This window comes from Loxodonta africana, chromosome 7 (assembly GCF_030014295.1).
Source record: "Loxodonta africana isolate mLoxAfr1 chromosome 7, mLoxAfr1.hap2, whole genome shotgun sequence".
Lineage (NCBI taxonomy): Eukaryota > Metazoa > Chordata > Mammalia > Proboscidea > Elephantidae > Loxodonta > Loxodonta africana.
This window is the reverse complement of record NC_087348.1, coordinates 16927081-16935942: the sequence shown is the minus strand read 5'-3', so window position 1 is coordinate 16935942 and position 8862 is coordinate 16927081. Positions and strand designations below refer to the sequence as shown.

The 8862-nt window shown below is 40.9% G+C and overlaps 1 pseudogene; it reads right to left on the bottom strand.

Annotated features, from left to right (window-relative positions):
- Positions 1 to 3279: 3279 nt before the first annotated feature.
- LOC100674868 (olfactory receptor 5A1-like) lies at positions 3280 to 4721 on the bottom strand (annotated as a pseudogene).
- Positions 4722 to 8862: the final 4141 nt, after the last annotated feature.

Genomic DNA, 8862 nt, shown 5'->3' with positions numbered 1-8862 from the left:
CTTGGATATCAATCTTTATGCATTCCGTTTCATTTTTGACAATTTCCAACTTTCCTACATTCATACTTTGTACATTCCAGGTTCCAATTATTAATGGATGTTTGAAGCTGTTTCTTCTCATTTTGAATTATGCCATATCAGCAAACAAATGTGCTGAAAGCTTGACTCCATCCACATCATTAAGGTTGACCCTACTGTTTCCACTGGCTCTTTTCATAAGTAGACTGCCAGGTCCTTCTTCCTAGTCTGTCTTAGTCTGGAAGCTCAGCTGAAACCAGTCTGCCTTGGGTAAACCTGCTGATATTTGAATACTGGTGTCATAGCTTCCAGTATCACAGCAACACGCAAGCCTGCACAGTATGACAAACTGACAGACATGTTGGGGAAAGGACTAATGGACCACGTGAACCACAGCCTCATAAGGACTAATGGGCCACATCCACTCCAGCCTCCACCAGCCTGAGTCCAGAAGAACTAGATGGTGCCTGGCTATCACCACCAACCACTCTGACAGGGATCACCATAGAGGGTCCCAGACAGAGCAGGAGAAAAATGTAGGATAAAATTCAAATTCACAAAAAGACCATACTTACTGGTCTGACAGAGACTGAAGAACTCCCCAAGACTATGGCCCCCAGACGCCTCGCTAACTCAAAACTGAAGTCACTCCCAAAGTCCATCATTCAACCAAGAATTAGACAGGCCTGTAAAACAAAAAATTACACACATGAGGAACATGCTTCTCAGTTCAATCAAGTACATGAGATCAAATGGGCAACATCTGCCCAAAAGCAAAGATGAGAAGGCAGGAATGGACAGGAAAATTAAACCAATGGAAATGGTGAACCTGGGGTGAAAGGTGGAGGAGAGTGCTAACATATTGTGGGAATTACAACCAATGTCACGAGACAATTTGTGTATAAAATTTTTAATGAGAAACTAATTTGCTCTGTAAACTTGCACCTAAAGTACAGTTAAAAAAAAAAAAAAGAAATGTATATTGCAACACTGCTTGTAAAAAAAAAAAAAAAATACACTAGCAAAATCCAGAAATGACCTAATGTCCATCAGTGGTGAAAAGTATATAAATTTTGTATATTACTTCTATGCAACAGTTAAAAAGACTGAGGTATATCTATATATACAAATGTGGGAAGAGCTCCAGAAATAATGTTAAGTTAAAATAACAAGGTATAGAACAATCACTCAGTATGATACCATTTATGGAAATATAGACTCATAAAGCAAAAATGCATATTTTCAAAGGATATGTACATGGACTTTAATATGCATAAAAAACCTGGAAAATTACATACAAGTCTATAACAGTTGGTACCCTCTTGGGGGTGCAGGAAGGTACTGAAATTGAGGGTTATGATCAAAGAGATAGTTTCTTACCTGTGGTATTCTAATTTTTTACAAGGAATCTATATGCTATAGAATTGAAATACAATTTAAAAAACACTACCAGGCACAGAGTCTGGAATGTAATAAGCACTCAATAAGTGTTATTTCTCTTCCTTTGGCATAATATCTATTAACTGCCAAGCGAATTTGGATTCATTTATTAAGTAAGTATTTTCTAAGCTCCTAGTTTGCCTCCAGCAATGTTCTATGATTTGGGAAAACAGTAGAGAACAGGTTAGACAAGGATGTCAACAACTCGGGGATAGGACAGATACTGAGCAAGATAAAACAAAGTCTAGAAGGTGCTGTGGGAACACGCTGCAGGAACCAAGTCTGGAGGAGTCAAGGATCATGAAAGGCTTTACAAAGTAACGCCCAGTCTAAGTTATAGGTCTTCCCCTGTATCAGCCTCCAATAACCCAAGTGGCCAGAGAATAGATCAAATGAGAATAGCATGAATTACAAGAGGGATTGAGGCAAAATTCAAAAAAGCAAAAACAAATCTGTTGCCATAGAGTTAATTCCAACTCATGGAGATGCTACCTGTTATAGAATAGAACCATGCTCCATAAGGTTTTCTTGGTTGTAATATTAACAGAAGAAAACTACCAGGCCTTTCTCCCATGGTGCCACTGGGTGAGTTCAAACCACCAATCTTTAGGTAAGTAGTTGAGCACAAACCATTTGTGTCACCGAGGGACTTTGAGGCAGAATAGTTATGCCCAAAGTAGATGTGACTTAGGGATACCTGTCATAATATACCATGATTTATACACAAAACCATTAAAGAAGCTGGGCCTCAGAAATACTTGTCCTTTGTTCAAGAAGCATCTTGTAAAATGAGATCCAACACAATTTAAAAACCACATTCAGTTCTGCCGCAAACTCGCGGGTTGTCCTATCTGAGACTACGTAATGGAGTTGGGCGCCTTTTGAGATGATGCCTGAAAATGAAAGCAAGGGAGCCAGAATCCTGGGACAGGCTGTGGTCAAATTCCGGAGAAACATGAAGTAACATCACCTTGGGGTTGGGCTGAAGACAGTGAGTCAAGTGTCCATATAAGGCCAAAAGTAAGAACTGTTCTAGAGGACAGATATGAAGCATAGCTGCCAAGGAAGGCTCTCTTCCCTGATGCTGTTCTGTAAACCAGATTGTCCCATTCAGTCACCAGGATGTTTCAGCAATGAACATTAACCTCATGGCATTTGACTCTCTTTCAGGACTTATCACTCGCCCTTACTCCTGTTCTTTACTTGTTGCGACTTCACAGCTTTTGATCCTCTGGTTTTGGCTCCCATTTCCGGCGCTGGTGGACTTGATGACTCTGCAGATGTGACCCTTGGTCTTCTCAGACCTAGTTTAAAGCCACTCTATGGCTTTCTTGACTCCGGCCACTTTGAGTAACTATTATGGAACCCAACTCAGGTAAGGCTCTCAGCTTCCTGAGAGTCAGCCTTTCTGGTCAGTACCAACCCTTGGATAGCTAAGAATCCAAGGCAAGTAGAACAGAAAATTTGTTCTGGGTGATGACAAATAGATTGGTGTGAGCAGGGTTATATTATAAAGATTCTGTAATGAAGAACATGGTTCTGGTGCCATGTCCTAGCTAGCTGTAAAGACATGGTATCCTGGACCCAACCCCTGATGTCCTACAACCAAGAATTTTCATGGAAAAGCATATTTATTTTCTATTGCAAATGACCAGAATTGAAATCCTATAAGTCTATGACAAGAAAAGTTAAGAGAAGAAAACAAGCTTTTATTGAGCACTAATTGTACAGTAGACATGTGGGTTGAGGATTTTATTCAAAATGGTTTAATTTATGACGCTTCTGTAAGCCACTTATAGTCATGCCTATTTTAGATATTGCAAACCTGTAAGTGTTTTTTTTTTTTTTTTCAATTCAAGGGAATAGAAGACACAGAAAGGACATCTGCTTCTTCCTCTCCTTGAGTTTTTTCAATGTCTCTTTGATTTCCTTATTTCGCAGACTGTATATGATGGGGTTCAGCATGGGAATCACAGCTCCATAGAACATGAACACCACCTTATCTTGGTCCTGTGAGTGGCCAGTACTGGAATGAAGATATGAGAAGAGGCCAGAGCCAAAGAAGAGAATCACTGTGGTCAAATGAGAAGCACAGGTGTTGAATGCCTTTGCCTGCCCCTGGGGTGAATGGATCTTCATAACAACAGCAATGATGTAGCCATAGGAAACCAGAACAATAAGAGCTGATGTCCCACCAACTGCACACACTACAAGAAAGTTCACCACCTGGCTGAGGAAGGTACTAGAACAAGACAAGTTCAGTAAGGGTGGCAGGTCACAGAAAAAGTGGTTGATGACTCATGGTCCACAGAAATGAAGCTGGAATATGGAGCTGGTTTGGACCAATCCGGAGAGGAATCCTCCAGTGTATGCTGTAATGGCCATCCCCAGACAGAGGGAGGGTGACATGAGGGCTGTGTAGAGCAGAGGGTTTGAGATTGCAGCATAACAATCATACGCCATAGCCACCAGGAGACAGCACTCCGTGCCTCCCATTCCAATGAAGATGAAAAACTGGGCAGCACAGCCCACAAAGGAGATGGTCTTCCGTTCCTTGAAGAAGTCATAGAGTATCTTAGGGGTTATGGAGGAGGTGTATGAGATATCAACCAAGGACAAGTTACCAAGGGAGAAATACATGGGGGTGTGGAGGTGTGACTGCATCCTGATAAGGACAATGAGGCCCAGGTTCCAAGTCAGGGTCATGAGGTAGATCCCCAGAAACAGCACAAAGAGGACAATCTGTAGCTTGGGCTTCTCTGAAAATCCCAGGAGGATGAAATTGGTCATTATGCTGATATTCTTTCCCACAGCCATGTCTCAACTCTCTGCTGCCTTCAGAGCCCCCAAAAGAGATTCCTGGGCCAATGAAAATCCAGGTGAAGAAAACATTTTGTTCTGTCATAGAATCATAAACTCCCAGAGTCAGAAGAGACACTGGAATGCAAATGTCCTGCCTCTGATGCAGAATTCCCCTCTACAGCATTACTGGGTCTTTCATAGAGAATGTTGTTACCCTGATTTGATGCATCTGTTTATGCCAAAGGTAACTGACTGGAGAATAGACAGTTTAGCATTTTCATATTGTCATTTCATTATCACCTTCACTGTCAGCTTCACCACCATCACCAACCAAACCAAAAACCCACTGCTGTCGAGTTGATTCCAACTCATAACAACCCTATGGGACAGAGTAGAACTGCCCCCACAGAGTTCCCAAGGAGTGCCTGGTGGATTTGAACTCCCGACCTTCTGGTTAGCAGCTGAACTCTTAACCGCTATGCCATCAAAAATCACCAAAGGAAGTTATTAATGGTACTTAGACTAAGTAACCCTTTTAAAAAAATTCCTCTAAGCATTGAATTGAATTATTGATCCATTCAGATTTAGACTACACATTCTTTTTTCTTTTTTTTTTTTTAAGAAAGACATATATCACAAAGTGCAAAGCGTGGAGCAGCAATTGTGTGTTTCTTGTCATCACAGTTTGTTTCAGATCTGGTTTTATGGGGTCAAGTTGTTTTTTTTGTTTTTTTCTTCTCCAAGCAGTGGAATGAAGCATATAGAGCTGTGGAAAACTGATATTCCTCTTAGAACAAAAACAAAACAAGATTTAACACTGTGAGAAGTAATGCTTATTGTGCAAAACCACCATCAACTGATCAAAGACTTTGCACCTAGTGTGTCAGACAGAGCCAGATACTGGTGATGATGTAGAAGTTAATAAAATCTTATTGTAAAGTTCAAAATACTCAGCTTAATATACGCAACACACAGAAAAACAGATAAATCACAGCACAGGGTGAGTTGTCTGAAGAAAAGCGTTTATCTAATGTTCTGGAGCCTGAACATAGCAGATGGAGACTTCAGGGAGATGTCTTTGAGGAGGATTCCAAAGATAATAAGGGGTTTACCAGGATGAAAACTTGATGTGTGTCAGGGTTGGGAAGGGGTTGGTTCAGAGTTCTGAAGACTAAAGAAGGGGAAAGCATTTGAAAAAAGCACAGGGGAGCAGAATGTTTGAAGAACCTCAAAAATTTCAGCATGGCAGAACACAGGTTGATTGAGGTTAAGAGAAGATATAGAAGTTGAGTTTGGAGGGATGGTGAGGGGGAAAATTGTAAAAGATCTTCAAAAGCAAAGATGGCAAGAATGTTTGTGTAATTATTTCACACACACGTATATTGGCGTGTGCTGTATGAATAATTGCATATGTATATTCATATTTTATTGCAAACTTCTCAATTTATTTCAACCTTCCCCAAATGGAACTGGACTTCTGTTCCCTTAGCCCTGCTCAGATTTTTCATAACACATCACCTTCTAGCATTCCATTTAATTGATTTATTTGTTTCTTGATTGTTGATTATCTGTCTCTCCCCACTAGAATGTTAGTTTAACATAGGCAGTTTTAACAAAAACACTTTTACAGTGTTTTTAAGTTTATGAAGCATTTTCACACCCATTATCTTATTTGTGGATCCCTGGTGGCATAGCCTATGAGTTGGAATCGACTCAATGGCACTGGGTTTTTGTGGGTGGCATAGTGGTTAAGAGCTCAGCTGCTAACCAAAAAGGTCGGCAGTTTGAGTATACTAGCTGCTCCTTTGAAACCCTATGGGGCAGTTCTACTCTGTCCTACAGGTTGCTATGAGTCGGAACTGACTCCAGGGCACCTAACAACAACAACAACACCTTATTTGTTGTCGTTCAAAGCAGGACTTTGACATCAGGCAGAGCTAGTTGCTAATCCTTGCGTCATCACTCACTAGCTGTGTGGCCTTAGCCAAGCGGGTGTATCACTCGTGAATCTCCCTTTTGATTTCTTTCAACTGTAAAATACAGGCAATAATAGAATTACTTCATATGGTGGTTATGAGGAGTAAATGCAAAAACTTACATCAAGTTTTGGAGAAAAAAAGAAATAATTTTTATTACCTAACGATCAGCTCTGCCAGGATTTAACTCAAAACTCTGAGTCCCTAATCCAAGGTCTCCTCTCCACTGTACCTGCTGCCTAAGCCCAGACTCATGTACTTGCACTTGATATTAATGACTGCATGACCACGTGCGATGCCTTTTACTTAAGTTATTGTTGATCTTTACAGCAACATGTTGGCTTACTCTATAGCACTTAGCACACTCTATTTTTGTTGGTGGACTTGTTCTATCTCTCTGTTTTACTGAAACTGTAGGAGGGTATTAAAGCCTCACTGCCTTGTCGTTGTTGTTTGTGCCTTGTGTAGTGGAGTCCCCTGGTGGTGCACAGAGCACACTCGAGTGTTAATCAAAAGGTTGGAGGTTCAAGTCCACCCAGAGATGCCTTGCAAGAAGGGCCTGGTGATCTATTTTAAAAATAAAAAATCAGCCACTGAAAACCTTATGAAGCACAGTTATACTCTGACACACACGGGGTCATCATGAGTTGAAATCGACTCAACAGCAACTGACTGGTGCCTTGCACATTTCCTGGCACATAAAATCAATCTTAAACCCATTGCCATCAAGTGGATTCCAACTCAGAGCAGTACTATAGGACAGAGTAGAACTGCCTCATTGAGTGTCCAAGGACCGGCTGATGGATTCATACTGCTGACCTTTTGATTAGCAGCCAGGCTCTTAACCACTACTCCACCAGGGCTTCGCTGGCACATAGTAGATACTAAATATTTACAGGATGAGTTCAATTTATAACAACTCCAAAGATGTACATTACAGACAAGAAGTTCATTGAAGTTATAACAGCCCAAGCTTACAGTGTTATTAAGTGACCGAACCAAAATTTTAACCCCCAATCATTGACTCCAGAGTCTGTTCCCTTTTCTAAACACTAAATATTAGAGGTAGTGGCTGTCCATACAGTGGGCTGGTGCCAGAAACAAGGCTAAGATGTCTCATTCTCCAACAGTAGCTGTTTCTGCTCTGTCTTATTCTAAGACCTGGAGTCTCAATGGTGACTAGAGAGACCTCAGGAAACTAAAAAAAAAAAAATTTTTTTGTATTGCAATCACTCACACATGCACACAACCATAAGTCTGTTATTGCTATTGTGCACCTCAAGGTCGATTCCAACTCATAGCAATCCTAGAGTGGAACTGTCTCATAGAGTTTCTTAGGCTGTAAATCTTTATGGGAGCAGATTATCAGGTTTTTTCCCCCGTGGAGCCTCTGGGTGGGTTCAAACTGCCAATCTTTCAGTTAGCAACTAAGCACTTAACCATTGTGCCAACAGGGCTCCTTTCCGTAAATCTAGAATGGCATAAAAAGCACCCGGCTGCATGTTTAAAAATGCAGATTCAAGTACTGTTTCTCCCACCTTTTCACTGTGTAACCTTGAGAAAAAATATTTGCCTCTCTCAATCTTAATTTTTTCACATGTTGTCTGTACAGTAAAGAGATTAGTTTAGATCAGTGTTTTCTAGTCTACTTCCCTTCCTTCTTTTCTTCCTTCCTTCTTTCCATTTATAAATAGAAGAAATTTTTTACAGACAGAATCTTCTGAAAAATTCCAAAACATGAAACAGGTGAAATTGAGCTCCTCTGGTTAAAGCCGGAGCAGTGGCAAGAAATTATCTCAGTGCCTTGCCTGCTGCATCGTCCCCACTTTAAAGGGTCTTTTTAACTTCCAGTTCTGTGCTTCTAGGATTCATCAGTAACCATTCTTAGGAAGGACAAAGGGAAGACTCGCCTACAATTCCTGACACTCTGGGCATCAGTCAGATGGCTCAGACCAGACACTTGGAGCAAGAATGAAACCCATCTCTGCTAGCGGCTGGACCACGGGTCTTGACTGAAGAGCAAAAGAAGTTTTGGATGTAGCTACTTTAAATTGGGAAAGACTTGATGAGGCTTTAAAATAAAGCCAGTTCTTTCCCAGGTACCATTGGGCCTCGCTAGTGATAGAGTGTGGCATGTCCCAGAGAGCACCTGTGAGCAGCTTGGCTCGCTGCCTGTGCTCAAGGATAAAAAGGAAGCCAACTTTGGTTGGGTGGAGTTGATTTCCATTGGCCCTGCTTCCATTACATTCCTGACCCTCCCTGGTCAAGTTCCAATAATATATCCCTGTAGGCAATGAAAGCCAAGACTGGTTCTTGGCTTCAAAATATCTGACTATTTCAGATAACAAAAGTTACCTTTGTAAAGCACTAGATATTTTGCAGAACATGTCCAATCAAGGATTCCTTTTGGATGTACACTTCACAGTGACTTTGTGAAAGGGGTTTAAGGTTTAAAAGTGAATCTGAATTACTTGACCTTATGAGTTCCTTAAACAAAATCTTGAGATTCCATGATTCTGTGAGATACAGAGAAAGGGGAAAGGGAACAGACAGGTACTAACATTTCTAGTTGTATGGATTGGGCCTTTTGCATACTTTATTTCATAATATCCTCACCAAACCCAAA